At 48.9% G+C, this 21,779-nt stretch overlaps 1 protein-coding gene across 1 annotated transcript in view; it reads left to right on the forward strand.

Moving 5' to 3' along the window:
• The first annotated feature begins 8,285 nt into the window (after positions 1 to 8,285).
• CCDC127 (coiled-coil domain containing 127) overlaps positions 8,286 to 21,779 on the forward strand; it is a 133,120-nt gene continuing 119,626 nt past the window's right edge. The window contains exon 1 of the mRNA XM_082257991.1: positions 8,286 to 8,356. The gene's annotated coding sequence lies outside the window, so the exon portion shown is untranslated. The remainder of the gene's footprint in view (positions 8,357 to 21,779) is intronic.

A 21,779-nucleotide genomic window follows, 5' to 3' on the forward strand; every position in this document is an offset into this window, starting at 1 on the left:
ATCCCACCCCTCACCAACCTCTATATCCCACTCCTTACCCCCACCAACCTCTATATCCCACTCCTTACCCCCACCAAACTCTATATCCCACCCCTCCACCCCCCACCAACATCTATATCCCACCCCTCCACCCCCACCAACATCTATATCCTACCCCTCCACCAACCTCTATATCCTACCCCTGCACCCCCCCCCCCAACCTCTATATCCCACCCCTCACCAACCTCTATATCCCACCCCTCACCCCCACCCACCTCTATAACCCACCCCTCAACCCCCACCAACCTCTATAACCCACCCCTCAACCCCCACCAACCTCTATAACCCACCCCTCAACCCCCACCAACCTCTATAACCCACCCCTACCCCCACCAACCTCTATAACCCACCCCTCACCAACCTCTATATCCCACCCCTCACCAACCTCTATATCCCACCCCTCAACCCCCACCAACCTCTATATCCCACCCCTCCACCCCCCACCAACCTCTATATCCCACCCCTCCACCCCCCACCAACCTCTATATCCCCACCCCTCCACCCCCCACCAACCTCTATATCCCCACCCCTCCACCAACCTCTATATCCCACCCCTCCACCCCCATTCCCGGCCCCCAGCTGCTGGCAAGTTCCCCATCGATACTACAGGATGAGCATAAATAGCACCAGCCCCAGGGGGGAAATAGCACTGGATAGACAGAGGAGCATGGGACTGAGCCAGGACCGACCCAGGAGGAGCAGGGGACTGAGCCAGGACCGACCCAGGAGGAGCAGGGGACTGAGCCAGGACCGACCCAGGAGGAGCAGGGGACTGAGCCAGGACCGACCCAGGAGGAGCAGGGGACTGAGCCAGGACCGACCCAGGAGGAGCAGGGGACTGAGCCAGAACTGACGCAGAGGAGGATAGAGAGGAGTGAGAGAAAGGGAGGTTGGAGAGGGTTTCCCGATCTCTCAGCTGTCGTCTTCTTCCCTCCCTTCTTCTGACCACCATTCTTCCACACTTTCACCCATTCAGGGATCTCTTTGGAATCTTCCAGTTTCTGGCCGCCATCCTTCAAACAATCTTCTCAGCTTCACTGCAGTTCTGCAAAAAGGACAAAGTTAAGTTTTTCTGCCCAAAATCAGTTTGTGACCAATTTTAAACCCTTCAAACCCCCCCCCCCCTTCAGCCAAATAGCCCCTTGCTCCAATCTGGTTATTGCTACACATTTACATGACACCGAACCTCAACCCAATAACCCCCCTCCAAAAGAAGTTCAATTGTTTCCTTCCCATACAGTCAGTCCACCAATCAACACTGATATAAATAAGAGGAAGGAAACAATACAAAAACAGGATGAATCAACACTGATAGAAATATATATATTACACACAGACAGCCACAGAGAGAGAGAGACACACAGAGACACCCCCCAAATGACATCTCCCCCATACACAGCGAGCGACATCCCCCCCCCATACACAGCGAGGGACATCCCCCCCCCATACACAGCGAGGGACATCCCCCCCCCATACACAGCGAGGGACACCCCCCCCCCTCCCCCACATATAGAGCACCCCCCATATAGAGCTACAGACATCCCCCCCCCCATATACAGCTACAGACATCCCCCCCCCATATACAGCTACAGACACCCCCCCCCCATATACAGCTACAGACACCCCCCCCCCCATATACAGCTACAGACACCCCCCCCCCCATATACAGCTACAGACATCCCCCCCCCCATATACAGCTACAGACATCCCCCCTCATATACAGACATCTCCCCCCATATACAGCTACAGACATCCCCCCCTATATACAGACATCTCCCCCCATATACAGCTACAGACATCCCCCCCATATACAGCTACAGACACCCCTCCCCATATACAGCTACAGACATCCCCCCCCCCCATATACAGCTACAGACATCCCCCCCCCATATACAGCTACAGACATCCCCCCCCCCCATATACAGCTACAGACATCCCCCCCGCATATACAGCTACAGACATCCCCCCCCCATATACAGCTACAGACATCCCCCCCCCATATACAGCTACAGACATCCCCCCCCCATATACAGCTACAGACATCCCCCCCCCATATACAGCTACAGACATCCCCCCCCCATATACAGCTACAGACATCCCCCCCCCATATACAGCTACAGACATCCCCCCCCCATATACAGCTACAGACATCCCCCCCCCATATACAGCTACAGACACCCCCCCCCATATACAGCTACAGACATCCCCCCCCCCCCATATACAGCTACAGACATCCCCCCCCCATATACAGACATCTCCCCCCATATACAGACATCTCCCCCCATATACAGACATCCCCCGACATATGCAGACGACACCCCCCCCCATATGCAGAGATTGCAGAAGAAGCAGACCCCCATATACAGACATCTCCCCCCCCCCCATATACAGACATCTCTTCCCCCCCCCATATACAGACATCTCCTCCCCCCCCCATATACAGACATCTTCCCCCCCCCCATATACAGACATCTCCCCCCCCCATATACAGACATCTCCCCCCCCCCCCCATATACAGACATCTCCTCCCCCCCCCCCCATATACAGACATCTCCTCCCCCCCCATATACAGACATCTTCCCCCCCCCATATACAGACATCTTCCCCCCCCCATATACAGACATCTTCCCCCCCCCATATACAGACATCTCCCCCCCCCCCCCCATATACAGACATCTCCTCCCCCCATATACAGACATCTCCTCCCCCCCCCATATACAGACATCTCCCACCCATATACAGACATCTCTTCCCCCCCCCCCCCATATACAGACATCTCTCCCCCCCCCATATACAGACATCTCTCCCCCCCCCATATACAGACATCTCTTCCCCCCCCCCCATATACAGACATCTCTTTCCCCCCCCCCATATACAGACATCTCTTCCCCCCCCCATATACAGACATCTCTTCCCCCCCCCATATACAGACATCTCTTCCCCCCCCCCATATATACAGACATCTCTTCCCCCCCCCCCATATATACAGACATCTCTTTCCCCCCCCCCATATATACAGACATCTCTTCCCCCCCCCATATACAGACATCTCTTCCCCCCCCCCATATACAGACATCTCTTCCCCCCCCCATATATACAGACATCTCTTCCCCCCCCCCATATATACAGACATCTCTTCCCCCCCCATATATACAGACATCTCTTTCCCCCCCCCCATATATACAGACATCTCTTTCCCCCCCCCCCATATATACAGACATCTCTTTTCCCCCCCCCCATATATACAGACATCTCTTTTCCCCCCCCCCCATATATACAGACATCTCTTTCCCCCCCCCCATATATACAGACATCTCTTTCCCCCCCCCCATATATACAGACATCTCTCCCCCCCCCCATATATACAGACATCTCTTCCCCCCCCCATATATACAGACATCTCTTCCCCCCCCCATATATACAGACATCTCTTCCCCCCCCCCCCATATATACAGACATCTCTTCCCCCCCCATATATACAGACATCTCTTCCCCCCCCCATATATACAGACATCTCTTCCCCCCCCCCATATATACAGAAATCTCTCCCCCCCCCCATATATACAGACATCTCTTCCCCCCCCCCATATATACAGACATCTCTTCCCCCCCCCCCATATATACAGAAATCTCTTCCCCCCCCCCCATATATACAGACATCTCTTCCCCCCCCATATATACAGACATCTCTTCCCCCCCATATATACAGACATCTCTTCCTCTCTTCCCCCCCCCCATATACAGACATCTCTCCCCCCCCCATATACAGACATCTCTCCCCCCCCCCATATACAGAAATCTCTTCCCCCCCCCATATACAGAAATCTCTTCCCCCCCCCCATATACAGACATCTCCTCCCCCCCCATATACAGACATCTCCTTCCCCCCCCCCATATACAGACATCATCCCCCCCCCATATACAGACATCATCCCCCCATTAACAGACATCATCCCCCCATATACAGACATCTCCTCCCCCCCCCCATATACAGACATCTCCTCCCCCCCCCATATACAGACATCTCTTCCCCCCCCCCCATATACAGACATCTCTTCCCCCCCCCATATACAGACATCTCCTCCCCCCCCCCCATATACAGACATCTCCTCCCCCCCCCCATATACAGACATCTCCTCCCCCCCCCCCCATATACAGACATCTCCTCCCCCCCCATATACAGACATCTCCTCCCCCCCTATACAGACATCTCCTCCCCCCCCCATATACAGACATCTCCTCCCCCCCCATATACAGACATCTCCTCCCCCCCCCCATATACAGACATCTCCTCCCCCCCCCATATACAGACATCTCCCCCCCCCCCCCCCATATACAGACATCTCCTCCCCCCCCCCATATACAGACATCTCCTCCCCCCCCCATATACAGACATCTCCTCCCCCCCCCATATACAGACATCTCCTCCCCCCCCCCATATACAGACATCTCCCCCCCATATACAGACATCTCTTCCCCCCCCCATATACAGACTCTCATCTCTCCCCCCCCCATATACAGACATCTCTTCCCCCCCCCCCATATACAGACATCTCTTCCCCCCCCCCCATATACAGACATCTCTTCCCCCCCCCCCATATACAGACATCTCTTCCCCCCCCCCATATACAGACATCTCTTCCCCCCCCCCATATATACAGACATCTCTTCCCCCCCCCATATATACAGACATCTCTTCCCCCCCCCCCCATATACAGACATCTCTTCCCCCCCCCCCATATATACAGACATCTCTTCCCCCCCCCCATATATACAGACATCTCTTCCCCCCCCCATATACAGACATCTCTTCCCCCCCCCCATATATACAGACATCTCTTCCCCCCCCCCCATATATACAGACATCTCTTCCCCCCCCCATATATACAGACATCTCTTCCCCCCCCCCCCATATATACAGACATCTCTTCCCCCCCCCATATATACAGACATCTCTTTCCCCCCCCCATATATACAGACATCTCTTTCCCCCCCCCCCATATATACAGACATCTCTTTCCCCCCCCCCCCCCATATATACAGACATCTCCCCCCATATACAGCTACAGACATCCCCCCCATATACAGCTACAGACACCCCTCCCCATATACAGCTACAGACATCCCCCCCCCCCCATATACAGCTACAGACATCCCCCCCCCATATACAGCTACAGACATCCCCCCCCCCCCATATACAGCTACAGACATCCCCCCCGCATATACAGCTACAGACATCCCCCCCCCATATACAGCTACAGACATCCCCCCCCATATACAGCTACAGACATCCCCCCCCATATACAGCTACAGACATCCCCCCCCCCATATACAGCTACAGACACCCCCCCCCCATATACAGCTACAGACATCCCCCCCCCATATACAGCTACAGACATCCCCCCCCATATACAGACATCTCCCCCCATATACAGACATCTCCCCCCATATACAGACATCCCCCGACATATGCAGACGACACCCCCCCCCATATGCAGAGATTGCAGAAGAAGCAGACCCCCATATACAGACATCTCCCCCCCCCCCATATACAGACATCTCCCCCCCCCCCCATATACAGACATCTCTTCCCCCCCCCATATACAGACATCTCTTCCCCCCCCCCATATACAGACATCTCTTCCCCCCCCCCATATACAGACATCTCTTCCCCCCCCCCATATACAGACATCTCTTCCCCCCCCCATATACAGACATCTCTCCCCCCCCCCCATATACAGACATCTCTTCCCCCCCCCCATATACAGACATCTCTTCCCCCCCCCCCATATACAGACATCTCTTCCCCCCCCCCCATATACAGACATCTCTTCCCCCCCCCATATACAGACATCTCTTCCCCCCCCCCATATACAGACATCTCTCCCCCCCCCCCCATATACAGACATCTCTCCCCCCCCCCCATATACAGACATCTCTTCCCCCCCCCATATACAGACATCTCCTCCCCCCCCCCATATACAGACATCTCTCCCCCCCCCCCATATACAGACATCTCCTCCCCCCCCCATATACAGACATCTCCTCCCCCCCCCCCATATACAGACATCTCCTCCCCCCCCCATATACAGACATCTCCTCCCCCCCCCATATACAGACATCTTCCCCCCCCCATATACAGACATCTCCCCCCCCCCCCATATACAGACATCTCCTCCCCCCCCCCATATACAGACATCTCCCACCCATATACAGACATCTCTTCCCCCCCCCCATATACAGACATCTCTCCCCCCCCATATACAGACATCTCTCCCCCCCCCATATACAGACATCTCTTCCCCCCCCCCCCATATACAGACATCTCTTCCCCCCCCCCCCATATACAGACATCTCTTTCCCCCCCCCCATATACAGACATCTCCCCCCCCCATATACAGACATCTCTTTCCCCCCCCATATATACAGACATCTCTTTCCCCCCCCATATATACAGACATCTCTTTCCCCCCCCCCCCCATATATACAGACATCTCTTCCCCCCCCCATATATACAGACATCTCTTCCCCCCCCCATATATACAGACATCTCTTCCCCCCCCCATATATACAGAAATCTCTCCCCCCCCCATATATACAGAAATCTCTCCCCCCCCCATATATACAGAAATCTCTCCCCCCCCATATATACAGACATCTCTTCCCCCCCCCCCATATATACAGACATCTCTTCCCCCCCATATATACAGACATCTCTTCCCCCCCATATATACAGACATCTCTTCCTCTCTTCCCCCCCCCATATACAGACATCTCTTCCCCCCCCCCCCCATATACAGAAATCTCTCCCCCCCCCCCATATACAGACATCTCTCCCCCCCCCCATATACAGACATCTCTTCCCCCCCCCATATACAGACATCTCCTCCCCCCCCCCCATATACAGACATCTCTCCCCCCCCCCCCATATACAGACATCTCTCCCCCCCCCCCATATACAGACATCTCCTCCCCCCCCCATATACAGACATCTCCTCCCCCCCCCATATACAGACATCTCCTCCCCCCCCCATATACAGACATCTCCTCCCCCCCCCATATACAGACATCTTCCCCCCCCCATATACAGACATCTCCCCCCCCCCCATATACAGACATCTCCTCCCCCCCCCATATACAGACATCTCCTCCCCCCATATACAGACATCTCCTCCCCCCCCCATATACAGACATCTCCCACCCATATACAGACATCTCTTCCCCCCCCCCATATACAGACATCTCTCCCCCCCCATATACAGACATCTCTCCCCCCCCCATATACAGACATCTCTTCCCCCCCCCCCCCATATACAGACATCTCTTTCCCCCCCCCCATATACAGACATCTCTTTCCCCCCCCATATATACAGACATCTCTTTCCCCCCCCCATATATACAGACATCTCTTTCCCCCCCCATATATACAGACATCTCTTTCCCCCCCCATATATACAGACATCTCTTTCCCCCCCCCCATATATACAGACATCTCTTCCCCCCCCCCATATATACAGACATCTCTTCCCCCCCCCATATATACAGACATCTCTTCCCCCCCCCCCATATATACAGAAATCTCTCCCCCCCCCATATATACAGAAATCTCTCCCCCCCCATATATACAGACATCTCTTCCCCCCCCCCATATATACAGACATCTCTTCCCCCCCATATATACAGACATCTCTTCCCCCCCATATATACAGACATCTCTTCCTCTCTTCCCCCCCCCCATATACAGACATCTCTTCCCCCCCCCCCATATACAGACATCTCTCCCCCCCCCATATACAGAAATCTCTCCCCCCCCCCCATATACAGACATCTCCTCCCCCCCCCCATATACAGACATCTCCCCCCCCCCCCCATATACAGACATCTCCCCCCCCCCCCCATATACAGACATCTCCCCCCCCCCCATATACAGACATCATCCCCCCATTAACAGACATCATCCCCCCATATACAGACATTTCCCCCCATATACAGACATCTCCCCCATTTACAGACATCTCCCCCATTTACAGACATCTCCCCCCCATATACAGACATCTCCCCCTCCTTGGCAGAGATTGCAGAAGAAGAAGCAGAAAAAAACCCAGGAACAGACCTTCCCTGCAGAGCAGACACATGGGATGTGATGAGTTCCGTCCACTTCCTGTACTTCTCTGTACCATGTGACCAAACAGTCACATGGTCTGTGACATCACCAGGGTCCTTCTACTGGGCAGGAACTAGCCGCTACCCTTCCTTGTTTTGACTTTGTTACATCTGTTCTGTGTATATCAGCGGCATTCTCAGGCTGTATAAACAGGTGAGATGAGACTAAAGCGAGATGATACCTTGTGGGTGTTTGCGATTTCTTTATGTAGCTAACATTTCTTTTTTTTTTTTAAATGTTCTGTTTCTTAAGATAAGTAGGCATGGTACGATGATTCTTGGAAACCTAAGGTCATTGAACAGTGATCTGAAAGTGTTGAATGTTGAATGCAGCCCCGCTGTATCAAAAAAAAAAAGATATTCACGGAGGCTCTTATGCCCCATACACACGTGCAGATTATCTGCAGACTTTTGTCTGCAGACTTACCAAAACCATATAATATGAGGTCAAACCTAAACACTTTCAATTTGTATGCAATCCGGCTGGCCCTTGCACTACATAGAAAAGGTAAGTCTGCAGATAATCTGCACGTGTGTATGGGGCATTAGAGTAAACACTGTGCCTGTGCAGCGTCGCCTGTTACTCTCTATGTTCTGGCTGGGGAACTGTCACGATACATAGTACACCAGACTTTGTAAAGCTTCTTAGTGTGTGAAAGCTGTTCACTGTGCTGTAGAGTAACTGCAGTCAAGCCATCAGACAGTTCCAAATTAGTGGTCATGCTATCAGACAGGTTTTTTTTTATGTTAGAAATTGTAGACGGAAACATTATTTGACACAATACACAGCAGATTGTAACCTACAAAATATTTATTACACAAATGTGTCATACACACCCCCCTCTACCAAATCTTACAATATGGTGGGATTTTACTGTGGAAATTTAAAGATACAGAGCCCCAAATATCACCCCTTAAGCTACAAATTGACATTTTTTCAAAAATGTTAAATGGGAGAAAAATAAAATCTCCCATTGGACCAATACGTTTATAATGCAGATGTGTCATACACACCCCCCTCTACGATATCTTACAATATGGTGGGATTTTACTGTGGAAATTTAAAGATACAGACACCCAAATATCACCCCTTAGGCTACAAACTGACATTTTCGCAATATTTCAAAATGGATCAGACATGAAATCTCCCATTGGACCAATACGTTTACAATGCAAATGTGTCATACACACCCCCCTCTACCATATCTTACAATACGGTGGGATTTTACTGTGGAAATTTAAAGATACAGAGCCCTAAATATTACCCCTTAGGCTACAAACTGACATTTTCGCAATACTTCAAAATGGATCAGACATTAAATTTCCCATTGGACCAATACGTTTACAATGCAGATGTGTCATCTGTGGAAATTTAAAAATACAGAGCCCCAAATATCACCCCTTAGGCTACAATTTGACATTTTTTTCAAAAATGTTAAATGGGAGAAAAATAAAATCTCCCATTGGACCAATACGTTTACAATGCAAATGTCAATTTGTAGCCTAAGGGGTGATATTTGGGGCTCTGTATCTTTAAATTTCCATAGTAAAATCCCACCGTATTGTAAGATATGGTAGAGAGGGGTATGTATGACACATCTGCATTGTAAACGTATTGGTCCAATGGGAGATTTCATGTCTGATCCATTTTGAAGTATTGCGAAAATGTCAGTTTGTAGCCTAAGGGGTGATATTTGGGTGTCTGTATCTTTAAATTTCCACAGTAAAATCCCACCATATTGTAAGATATGGTAGAGGGGGGTGTGTATGACACATCTGCATTGTAAACGTATTGGTCCAATGGGAGATTTTATTTTTCTCCCATTTTAACAATTTTGAAAAAATGTCAATTTGTAGCTTAAGGGGTAATATTTGGGGCTCTGTTTCTTTAAATTTCCACAGTAAAATCCCACCATATTGTAAGATATGGTAGAGGGGGGTTTGTATGACACATCTGCGTTGTAAACGTATTGGTCCAATGGGAGATTTAATGTCTGATCCATTTTGAACTATTGCTAAATGTCAGTTTGTAGCCTAAGGGGTGATATTTGGGGCTCTGTATCTTTAAATTCCCACAGTAAAATCCCACCATATTGTAAGATATGGTAGAGGGGGGTGTGTATGACTGTCACGTACCTGATCCGAAGCCGGAGTGTAGAGAGGGCTCCCCTTGCGGCTAGGTGCAGAGTACCCCTGGAAGTGGGACAGGGAGTGCTGTGCCCGAAGTAGCACGGTTTGCCGGTTGGGATGACCAGGATGGAAGCAGGAACCAACTTGTTGAGAAGTCCCAAGCAGGTCTGCAACACTTTGGCAAGCCAGGCAGTTACAAGGTGCAGACAGGAACAGACTGGGAGAAATACTGGAGCGAAATCAGGAGCCAAGCCGAGGTCAAGTATTGGAGAAGACAACAGGAATCCGAGAGCAAGCCAAGGGGTCAGGAGCCAGGAGAAGCAAGTCAGACAGTCCGGGTCGGCAACGGGAAGGCAAGATCAGCAGGTAAACAAGGCACAGGGAACACGGGAGGCTGTTGATCATCCAGCAACTAGATGTTGTGGCTGTTGGCTTTAAATAGGCCGTTTGGCGCCAAGCGCCATTACGCATGGCGTACGCGCGTGCGCATTGGCGCACGCACATTCCTAACTGCGTTTGCCCGTGTTTGGGCGCGCATGCGCATTCGCGCCAATGCGCGAATTCGCTGATTCGCCAGGATATTGGTAGTTCCCTGACAGTGCCCCCCCCTGAGGGGCAGCCTCCGGATGCCTAACAGAGCCTGTTTTTCAGGGAATCTTTTGAAAAAGTCACGTAACAGTCTGGGAGCGTGTATATTTCCAGCAGGTTCCCAAGAACTTTCCTCCAGAGAATAGCCCTTCCATTTGATTAAATACTGGACTTGCCTTCCTCGTCTACGGCAGTCCAGGATAGATTCCACTTCATATTCCGTTTCTCCATCTACTACAACTGGAGGTGGAGGCAAGCTATCTCTTCCAGGAAAAGGACCAGGATTGGCCGGTTTAAGCAAAGACACGTGGAAGACTGGGTGAATTTTGTAAGTATTTGGAAGGCATAATTCAAAGGCCACAGGATTGACCATCTTCTTGATCGGGAAGGGACCAATGAATCTTGGACCCAGCTTCTTGGATGGGCAGGCCAACTTAAGATTAAGAGTGGACAGCCACACTTTGTCTCCCACCTTCAAGGCCGGGCTATCCCTCCTTCTCTTGTCGTAGCATTCCTTATAGGCTTCTTGTGCCTTTTGCATGGTCTTCTGTAATAGCAGAAAATTTTCTTGCAGGAAGGCTACCCTATCTTGAACAGCAGGTACTGTAGTCTCAGACACAGGGTTAGGTAAAAAGGATGGGTGAAACCCATAGTTTGCAAAAAATGGAGACTGGTGGGTGGAAGCATGAATTGTGTTATTGTAGGCAAACTCCGCACACGGGAGTAAGGATACCCAGTTGTCTTGCGAAAATGTGGAAAAGCAGCGGAGATATTGCTCAAGGGTTTGGTTGGTTCTCTCCGTTTGACCATTACTTTGGGGGTGATATGCTGAAGATAAGCAGACTTCAATATTCAAGGCTTTACAGAGAGACCTCCAAAATCTGGAAGTAAATTGTACTCCACGGTCGGATACAATGCTGCCGGGTAGACCATGTAGCCTCACTATTTCCTTGACAAAGGTATGTGCCGTGTCCACGGCCGAAGGAGTGCCAACCATGGGAATAAAATGGGCCATTTTGGACAAGCGGTCTACTATCACCATAATTGTGGAGAATCCCTCTGAAGAAGGTAGGTCCACTATAAAATCCATGGACATAATCTCCCATGGTTGTCTTGGGACCGGAAGTGGTTTCAACAGACCCCAGGCTTGGACGTGACTGCCTTTACTCCGAAGGCAGGTGGTACAGGAACTCACATAGTCCTTACAGTCCTTTCTTAGGTTTGGCCACCAATAGGATCGCTGAATTAGCTCTAAGGTCTTTCGGACCCCAAAGTGACCGGCAAGTTGATGGTCATGAAGAGCTTTAAGGACCGTGAGTCTGGCTTCCTGGGGTACTTGTCTTCATGCAAAAAAATTTTTTCCCTGTCTTTTGAGAGTAGCAGTCTCAGGAGCAGTACAGCGGGCAGAGGCCAGTTCAAGGGTGGTCCTAAGATCAGGCTGGAGTAAAAGAAAGTTTTGAGAGGACAGAATTGTACTGGGGGTGACATCCACAGGGGTTTCAGGGAACATCCGCGAGTGGGCATCTGCCTTCCCATTCTTAGAGCCTGGCCGGTATGTGAGATGGAAGTTAAACCTCGAAAAGAATAGTGCCCATCTGGCCTGCCGAGGTCTTAGGCGTTTGGCTGATCTGAGATATTCGAGGTTCTTTTGGTCCGTGAATATCATTATTGGGTGGGCTGCGCCCTCCAGCAAATATCGCCATTCTTCTAATGCGGCCTTGATGGCCAATAGTTCTCGGTCCCCTACATCGTAGTTCTTCTCGGGCTGACTGAGTTTTCTAGAAAAAAACGCTACTGGGTGAAGCAATGCCTTGGGTCTCTGGCGTTGCGATAGGACTGCTCCCGTGGCCACTTCTGAAGCATCAACTTCAAGGACATAGGGTAAGGCTGGGTCTGGGTGTTGTAGCACCGGAGCACTGGTGAATACAGCCTTGAGCTTGTCAAATGCACTTTGGGCCTCTGGGGACCATTGGAACCGAGTGTTTTGCCGAGTCATTTGCGTAATGGGGGCAATGATGCGGGAAAAGTCCTTAATAAACCTTCGGTAAAAGTTTGCGAAACCCACAAACCTTTGGATGCCCTTTTTGTCAGAGGGGGCAGGCCACTCCAGGATGGCAGACACTTTCTGAGGGTCCATTGCTATTCCATCAGTGGAGATAATCAGACCCAGAAATTGTATGGATGACTTCTCGAATTCACATTTTTCTGCTTTAGCATAAAGCCCGTGTTTTCTGAGAGTGGCCAATACTTTTTGTACATGTATTCTGTGCAACTCCAGGGTAGTAGAAAAAATAAGGATGTCGTCTAAATAAACGATGAGGAAATTGTCCAGGAATTCTCGGAAAATATAATTTACAAGGTGCTGGAAAGTGGCGAGGGCATTACACAGCCCGAAGGGCATAACCAAGTATTCGAAATGCCCGAAACGGGTTCGAAAGGCAGTCTTCCACTCATCGCCCTCGCGGATCCGCACCAAATTATAGGCACCTCGTAAGTCTAATTTAGTAAAGACTTGAGCAGAACGAAACCTCTGGAAGAGTTCAGGAACGAGAGGGAGTGGGTACCGGTTCTTTATAGTTATTTTATTCAAGTCCCTGTAGTCCACACATGGCCTGAGAGTGTGGTCTTTTTTCTCCACGAAGAAGATTCCGGCTCCGGCCGGAGAGGAAGAAGGACGAATGAAGCCCTTGCTGAGGTTTTCATCAATGTATTGCCGTAGGGCTTCAAGTTCCGTCTCTGAAAGTGGGAAAATACGGCCAAAAGGGATCTCCGCACCAGGCAACAATTCTATTGGGCAATCATAGGGACGGTGAGGTGGTAGAGAGTAAGCCTTCTTCTTATCAAATACGTCCAGAAAACTATGATAGGCGGAAGGAACGTCTTGGCTGGCATTGGAAACAGGCTGAATGGCAAGACAGCTGGCAGGAGGAGGTATCTCAGGAGTCATACAATGTTGGAGGCAGTATACTGATTTGAAGGATACTTCCCCTTTGGACCAGTCTATCAACGGGTTATGGGCCCGTAGCCACGGAATTCCCAGAATTACAGGAAACATAGGTGAAGGAAGGACGTCAAAGTGAAGAAGTTCCTTATGGCCAGGGCCAGTAGTGGCAAGTACGGGTAAGGTCTCCTGAATGACGGGCCCGGACCTGGGAGTGGTGCCGTCTGCAAGATGGATTTCCAGTTTATGGCGCTTGGTCTGGAGTGGAATGTGAAGGTTTCTTGCCACAGAGATATCCAGGAAACAGCTGCAGGCTCCGGAATCAATGATTGCTGGCAGCTTGATCTCTCCTTCTGCCACCTGTAATGAAACAAGAAGGACTAGGTGAGCGGGAGAGGGTCCCGGAATTTGGAGATGCAGATGGTTGAAAGCAGCGGGCTTACTTGGTCTCACTGGGCAGTCACGGAGAAAGTGTCCATCTTCCCCACAGTAAAGACATAAGTTCAATTGCCTGCGACGAAGCCTTTCAGCAGGGGTTAAGGCTGAGCGGACCACTCCGATCTGCATAGGCTCTTCAGGAGACATTGGGCTGGTAGCAGTGGGTAGAGGAGCAGGAGATGGTGGCACCTTGGGTAACATCCAAGTAGGCTGATAAGACTGAGCTCGTTCAGACCTGCGTTCCCGCAAACGTCTGTCCAATTGGATGGCGAGTTGATTGAGCTCCTCTAATGAGGTGGGGGTCTCTACTCGTGCCAACTCATCTTTCAGGGTTTCAGACAGACCTAACCGATATTGGTATTTGAGGGCGGCCTCATTCCACCCTGTGTCTGTGGCCCACCTACGAAAGTCCACTGTGTAATCCTCTACAGGGCGTCGGCCTTGCTGTAGCTTATGGAGCGTAGCCTCGGCAGTGGCCATACGTTGTGGGTCATCGTACAGCTGTGCCATAGCCTCGAAGAAAACCTCAACGGAACTAAAAGCAGGATCCTTCTGTTCCAGTAACTGATGGGCCCAGGACTGGGGTTCATCAGACAACAGGGAAATAATAAACCCCACTTTAACTGTCTCTAAAGAAAAAGTTCTGGGTTGCAGGGCCAGGTATAACAGGCAGGCATTTTTGAATGACTTAAACTTGCGGCGATCCCCCGAGAAGCGTTCAGGTATAGGTACTCTTGGTTCTGGAGGCGGAGCCATCATCGTAGGAGTTGGAGCTGACTGTCCTGAAGTTGCAGGAGCGGAGGTGGAGACTGCAGCGGGTGGATTTGGAGTCGCTGCCAGGGATGGTGTAGTCAGGTACTGTAAACGACCTTCCAGTTGGAAGTACCCATCCTGAAGATTCTTCACCGCCTGGGTTAATGCTGTCACTTGCTGGCACAGGGTTTCCAGCGGGGAGGCACCTCTCTCGGCTTCTGACATGGCTGGATGATACTGTCACGTACCTGATCCGAAGCCGGAGTGTAGAGAGGGCTCCCCTTGCGGCTAGGTGCAGAGTACCCCTGGAAGTGGGACAGGGAGTGCTGTGCCCGAAGTAGCACGGGTTGCCGGTTGGGATGACCAGGATGGAAGCAGGAACCAACTTGTTGAGAAGTCCCAAGCAGGTCTGGAACACTTTGGCAAGCCAGGCAGTTACAAGGTGCAGACAGGAACAGACTGGGAGAAATACTGGAGCGAAGTCAGGAGCCAAGCCGAGGTCAAGTATTGGAGAAGACAACAGGAATCCGAGAGCAAGCCAAGGGGTCAGGAGCCAGGAGAAGCAAGTCAGACAGTCCGGGTCGGCAACGGGAAGGCAAGATCAGCAGGTAAACAAGGCACAGGGAACACGGGAGGCTGTTGATCATCCAGCAACTAGATGTTGTGGCTGTTGGCTTTAAATAGGCCGTTTGGCGCACGCACATTCCTAACTGCGTTTGCCCGTGTTTGGGCGCGCATGCGCATTCGCGCCAATGCGCGAATTCGCTGATTCGCCAGGATATTGGTAGTTCCCTGACAATGACACATGTGCATTGTAAACGTATTGGTCCAATGGGAGACTTTTTTTTTTCTCCCATTTAACATTTTTGAAAAAATGTCAGTTTGTAGCCTAAGGGGTGATATTTGGGTGTCTGTATCTTTAAATTTCCACAGTAAAATCCCACCATATTGTAAGATATGGTAGAGGGGGGTGTGTATGACACATCTGCATTGTAAATGTATTGGTCCAATCACTCCAATGGGAGATTTTATTTTTCTCCCATTTAACAATTTTGAAAAAATGTCAATTTGTAGCTTAAGGGGTAATATTTGGGGCTCTGTATCTTTAAATTTCCACAGTAAAATCCCACCATATTGTAAGATATGGTAGAGGGGGGTGTGTATGACACATCTGCATTGTAAACGTATTGGTCCAATGGGAGATTTTATGTCTGATCCATTTTGAAGTATTGCAAAAATGTCAATTTGTAGCCAAAGGGGTGATATTTGGGGCTCTGTATCTTTAAATTTCCACAGTAAAATCCCACCATATTGTAAGATTTGGTAGAGGGTGGTGTGAATGACACATTTGTGTAATAATTATTTTGTAGGTTACAAAAAAAACCTGTCTGATAGCATGACCACTAATTTGGAACTGTCTGATGGCTTGACTGCAGTCTCTCCTTGGCCCTCCCTCCTCCTGAGTACCCCAAGAGCGCTTGCTCTTGGGAGGCACCTGAGCTACTGCTCTGTGTCCATTCAGACACATAGCTGAGTTTTGGCCCCTCTCCATCCTCATTGGCTCACTGTCTCAGCCATTCAGAAGGGAGAGTCCCGGACAGCCGGAGTCTCTCGCACAACATCACTGAATCGAGAGGAGACACAGAACCAAAGCCAGAGCTTTATCCAGCGATGTCCACAAGTGCTTCAGCCGTCCAGGACTCTCTCCTGATTGGCTGAGAAACAACAGTCATGGGCTCCTGCTGCTGTCTATCAAACTCTGTTAGCCAATCAGGAGAGGGGGGGCAGCATGGCAGCTCTGTGTTTGAAGGGATGCATGGAGCTGCAGCTCGGGTGGCCCCATAGCAAGCTGCATGTTGTTGGGGAACTCAATAGGAGGAAGGGGCCAGGAGCTCTAACCAGGGACCCGAGAAGAGGAGGATCTGGGCTACCCTGTGCAAAACCATTACTCAGATGAGGTAAGTATAACATGTTTGGTATTTTAATAGAGAAAAAAAAACGGGACTTTAAAATCACTTTAATGCATAGAATGTGTTAAGATAAAATCTTCTGCCTTTAGAACCAATATAATTATTGACATTTTTTGTGATGTCATGATTTAAGGACACGTTCACTTTTAGTAAACTTGTAGTAAAAAACAGTTCTTTTCCCCTTGCAGCCCAGAATCCTCTCGTCCATCTGCTTACTTACCTTACCATAACAGCCGCAGCCCTACTCTGCTAAAGGCTAAAGATACTAAAGCTGGATACACACTATCCAACTTTTGTGGTTAGATTTACCTTTTCTATGTAGTGCAAGGGCCTGCCAGATTGCATACAAATTGAAAGTGTTTAGGTTTGACCTCATATTATATGGTTTTGGTAAATCTAAAGGAAAAAGTCTTCAGAAAATCTTATAGTGTGTATGGCCCATTAGGTGCTTTGAATGGAAGACTAAAGTATTACATAGTTACATAGTAGGTGAGGTTGAATAAAGACAATAGTCCATCCAGTTCAACCTCTGTAGGTGTGTGTGGCTGTAATCATCTCACATAGCCCTTAATGTCCTGATCCTTAAGATGTAAGTCTAAGAGTCTTTTGAAAGCCATCATACTTCCCGCAGAAACCACCTCTTGTGGTAGAGAATTTCACAATCTTGTAGCCCTAACAGTAAAGAACCCCCCACGTTGCCTGAGGTTAAAACGCTTCTCCTCTAATCGCATTGTATGCCCTCTTGTCCTCATGCAATCCCTTCGAATGAACAGCTTTTTTTCGAAGCTGAGATCCCCATTGAGATATTTATAAATTGCTATCATGTCCCCCCTCAGGCGTCTCTTCTCCAGGGAGAATAAATTGAGCGGTTGCAGCCGCTCTTCATAGTTAAGGTCCTCCAATCCACTAATCAGTTTAGTTGCCCTTCTCTGGACTCTCTCCAGCTCCAACACATCCCTCCTGAGGACTGGCGACCAGAACTGGACAGAATACTCCAGATGCAGTCGGACCAGAGTTTTATAATGTGGAAGGATTATAGTCTTATCTCTGGAATACATCCCTTTCTTTATGCATGCTAATAATCTGCTGACTTTGGCAGCTGCCGCTTGACATTGCATGCTGTTGCCTAATCTATCATCAACCAAGACTCCCAGATCCTTCTCCATTTTTGATTCCCCCAAGGGTTCCCCTCCTAACGTGTATTGTGTTTTTATGTTTTTAGTCCCCAAGTGCAAAACCTTACACTTCTCCACATTAAACCTCATTTGCCATGTCGTTGCCCACTCCGTTATTTTGTCCAGGTCATTCTGTAGGATATCTGCTTCATGCTGTGCAGTTATTGCCCTGGCCAATTTTGTGTCATCTGCAAAAACTGATAACGAACTACTGATCCTGTCCTCAATGCTGTTTATGAATAAATTGAACAAGGTTGGTCCCAGGACTGAGCCCTGGGGCACCCCGCTTACTACCTCAGACCAGTCTGAGTATGCGCTGTTTATTACCACCCTTTGGACACGCCCTTTTAGCCAGTTCCGTATCCAAGAGCAAACCCTGCTGTCGATACCTGCAGACCTTATTTTATAAATTAAGCGCTTTTGGGGAACTGTATCAAACGCCTTAGCGAAATCCAAGTACACCACATCCACTGGTCTCCCCCTATCTAGCTCACAGCTCACCTCCTCGTAGAATGTTAAGAGATTGGTTTGACAAGAACGCCCATTTGTAAACCCCTGCTGATTACTGCTGATGATGTTGTTGTCTTTAGCATACTCTACGATATAGTCCCTTATCATCCCCTCCAGAACTTTACATACTATTGATGTCAAACTGACAGGCCTATAATTTCCCCGGAAATGCCTCTGGCCCTTTTTGAATATCGGAATCACGTTAGCCTTCCTCCAATCCCCTGGTACATCTCCTGTCCTAATACTGTCAGCAAAGATCAGGAACAGTGGTCTAGATATAACCTTACTGAGTTCCTTGAGTACTCTCGGATGTACGCCATCCGGGCCTGGTGATTTGTGTTTATCCAGCCTTTCCATGATTTCACCCTCTGTTAGCCATAGTGGCAAGTCCTGTGTATTACTACTAACCATACAGTCATGGTCAGTGTACCCCTCCTTTTCCTGTGTAAAGACTGACGAGAAAAAAGAATTCAGCACGGTTGCTTTTTCAGTGTCCTCTGTAACCATCCTCCCATCATTGTTAATTATGTGTGCAATATGCTCTGCCCTAGTTTTTTTGCTGTTGATATATTTAAACAATTTCTTTGGGTTTTTTTACTATCCTCCGCTATTTGTATCTCAAAGTTGATTTTAGCCCTCTTGATTTCTTGCTTACTTTTCTTATTTGCCTCCTTGTATTGCACGAAAGCCGATACTCTGATTTATATTTCTTGAAGGCCAATTTTTTTCCCCTAATAAGTTTTTTAACGCTACGGTTTAGCCAGCCAGGTTTGGCTTTGTCTCTTCTAAATTTATTTCCCATAGGAATGCTCTGCAAGATGCATTTGCTTAATATGTTCCTAAAGCATTCCCATTTTTCCTCTGTGGTCAGTGATCCCAAGGTTTGGTCCCAGTTTACCCTTTCCATCAATAAGTACAATTTTGGAAAGTTTGCCCTTCTGAACTTTAGGGTTCTTATGTTCCCCACTTGCCTTGTTATATTGTTATTTATACTAAATGTGATCATCCTGTGATCGCTAGAGCCCAGGTAGTCCTGGACTCCTACCTCCGAGATTAGGTCTGGGTCATTAGTGATCAATAGATCCAGGACTGCGTTTTCTCTAGTTGGAGAATCCACCAACTGTGACATGTAATTATCCTGTAAGGTTTCCGTGAATAGACGGGCCTTCTGTCAGTGTGCAGTCCCCTCATCCCAGTCAATGTCGGGATAATTGAAGTCCCCCAATATGATGACTGATCCCAATTTGGCCACTTTACCCATTAGTGCTAAAAATTCCAGCTCTACCCCCTCCTCTTGTTTAGGTGGCCTATAGCAAACCCCCACAATTACTTTTCCCTTTTCTCCTTCCCTATGGAGTTCTACCCACACAGATTCTAAATCCATGCTCATCCCATCCGTAATGTCACTCCTCTCTATCACCTTTACATTGTTCTTGACATAGAGACATACCCCTCCCCCTCTTTTTCCTACCCTGTACTTCCGGTACACCGAATACCCTTGGATATTGACCAGCCAGTCATGTTAGGGGTCGAACCAAGTCTCTGTTATTCCCACAAGGTCTATGTCATCCTCATGTACTAACATTTCCATTTCATCCATTTTATTAGCTAGGCTCCTGGCATTAGCATATACCCCTCTTAGTTTTACGGAAGTTAAACGTGATTGGCGGTTATGTTTATTCCTGTTTGGTCTGAGGTTTTCCCACACAGACCTGCCAATTGACGTTGTGGACCTACTGTCGCTGCTGACTCTACAACTGCCTTCAGTCCTTTGCTCCCTCCTCACTGACTCTACTTCTGAGCCCCCCCCCCGTCTCCTAGTTTAAAAGCCCCTCCAACTTGGTGGCCATCTTTCTCCCCAAAAGAGCTGTACCATCCCCATTAAGGTGCATCCCATCCTTACTAAAGAGCCGGTAGCCGACTAAGAAGTCAGCCCAGTTCTCCAGGAACCCAAACCCCTCCTTCCTACACCAATTCCTCAGCCACTTATTAAGTTCCCTAATCTCCTTCTGCCTCTCTTGTGTGGCTCGAGGTACAGGCAGTATTTCAGAGAAAACCACCTTGGAAGTAGTTTTTACTAAAATTATTTATGCCCTTTATATCCTTGATTCACGTAATGCCAAACCAAATAACGTAAAACTGTCTGCTAGCAATTTTTTGTTATGAATTTTATGCACGTGCAGTGTTCAGTTCCAGCCCATTCCTTGACTGAGCAATTTTCTTTCCTGCAACCACAGGTCGATTCCCCCATCAACACAGTCATTGTTGATGGGGGAATCCTTCCCGGTCCGTGGAGCCATTGTGTTCTCCCAGCAGAGATAGCTTCCCCGCCAGGAGAACACAGGGATTATTGCTAGCGGCTATAACAGCAATAATCACATGTAAAATTGAATAGATTGGTTGTACCCAAGTTGATCGATTTGACATGGGTACATTCAGCCTGCCCATACATACAGGTATTGTTTCTCTTTTTTTGTTAGCACATGGTTTTTGTACCCCTGGTCTACCAAAACTCTAAGGTCACTTTCGAAGTCACTAGTTGGATCCTTTGACAACAGTACATACGTGGTTTCATCTGCCAACATACCCTGTAATTGTTGGTGATAAAACTCTGGATCCATTATCACCACTCCCCCACCCTTGTCGGCGGGTCGGACGATAATGTCTATTCTTTGTTCAAGGGATTCCAACCCCTCCTGTATGTGTCTACTATTATTCTTAACAGAATGATCAATCGGTAGGTACTGGAGGTCTTTCGGAACTAAACTTTTGAATATTTCAACTGCCTGGTTATTTCTAACCTGGGGGTTCCATATGGACTTGTTTCTCAGACCACTATTCACCGCCATACCAGAATGAGTATTACTCACGGAATTAATGGGGTTACTAATAAGGTATTTCTTGATGTTAAGTTTGCGTATGTACTTATGTGTGTCAATGTAAGTACTAAATTTGTTAAGGGTCCGTTTAGGGGCACACTTCAGACCCTGGTCCAGTATATGGAGTTCTTTGTCTGTTAGAGTGACAGAGCTAATATTGTAAATGCCCTGTCCTCTCATTCCCTCCTTCTTT

The sequence above is a fragment of the Pelophylax lessonae genome, assembly GCF_965119305.1.
Source record: "Pelophylax lessonae genome assembly, chromosome: 5".
Classification (NCBI taxonomy): domain Eukaryota; kingdom Metazoa; phylum Chordata; class Amphibia; order Anura; family Ranidae; genus Pelophylax; species Pelophylax lessonae.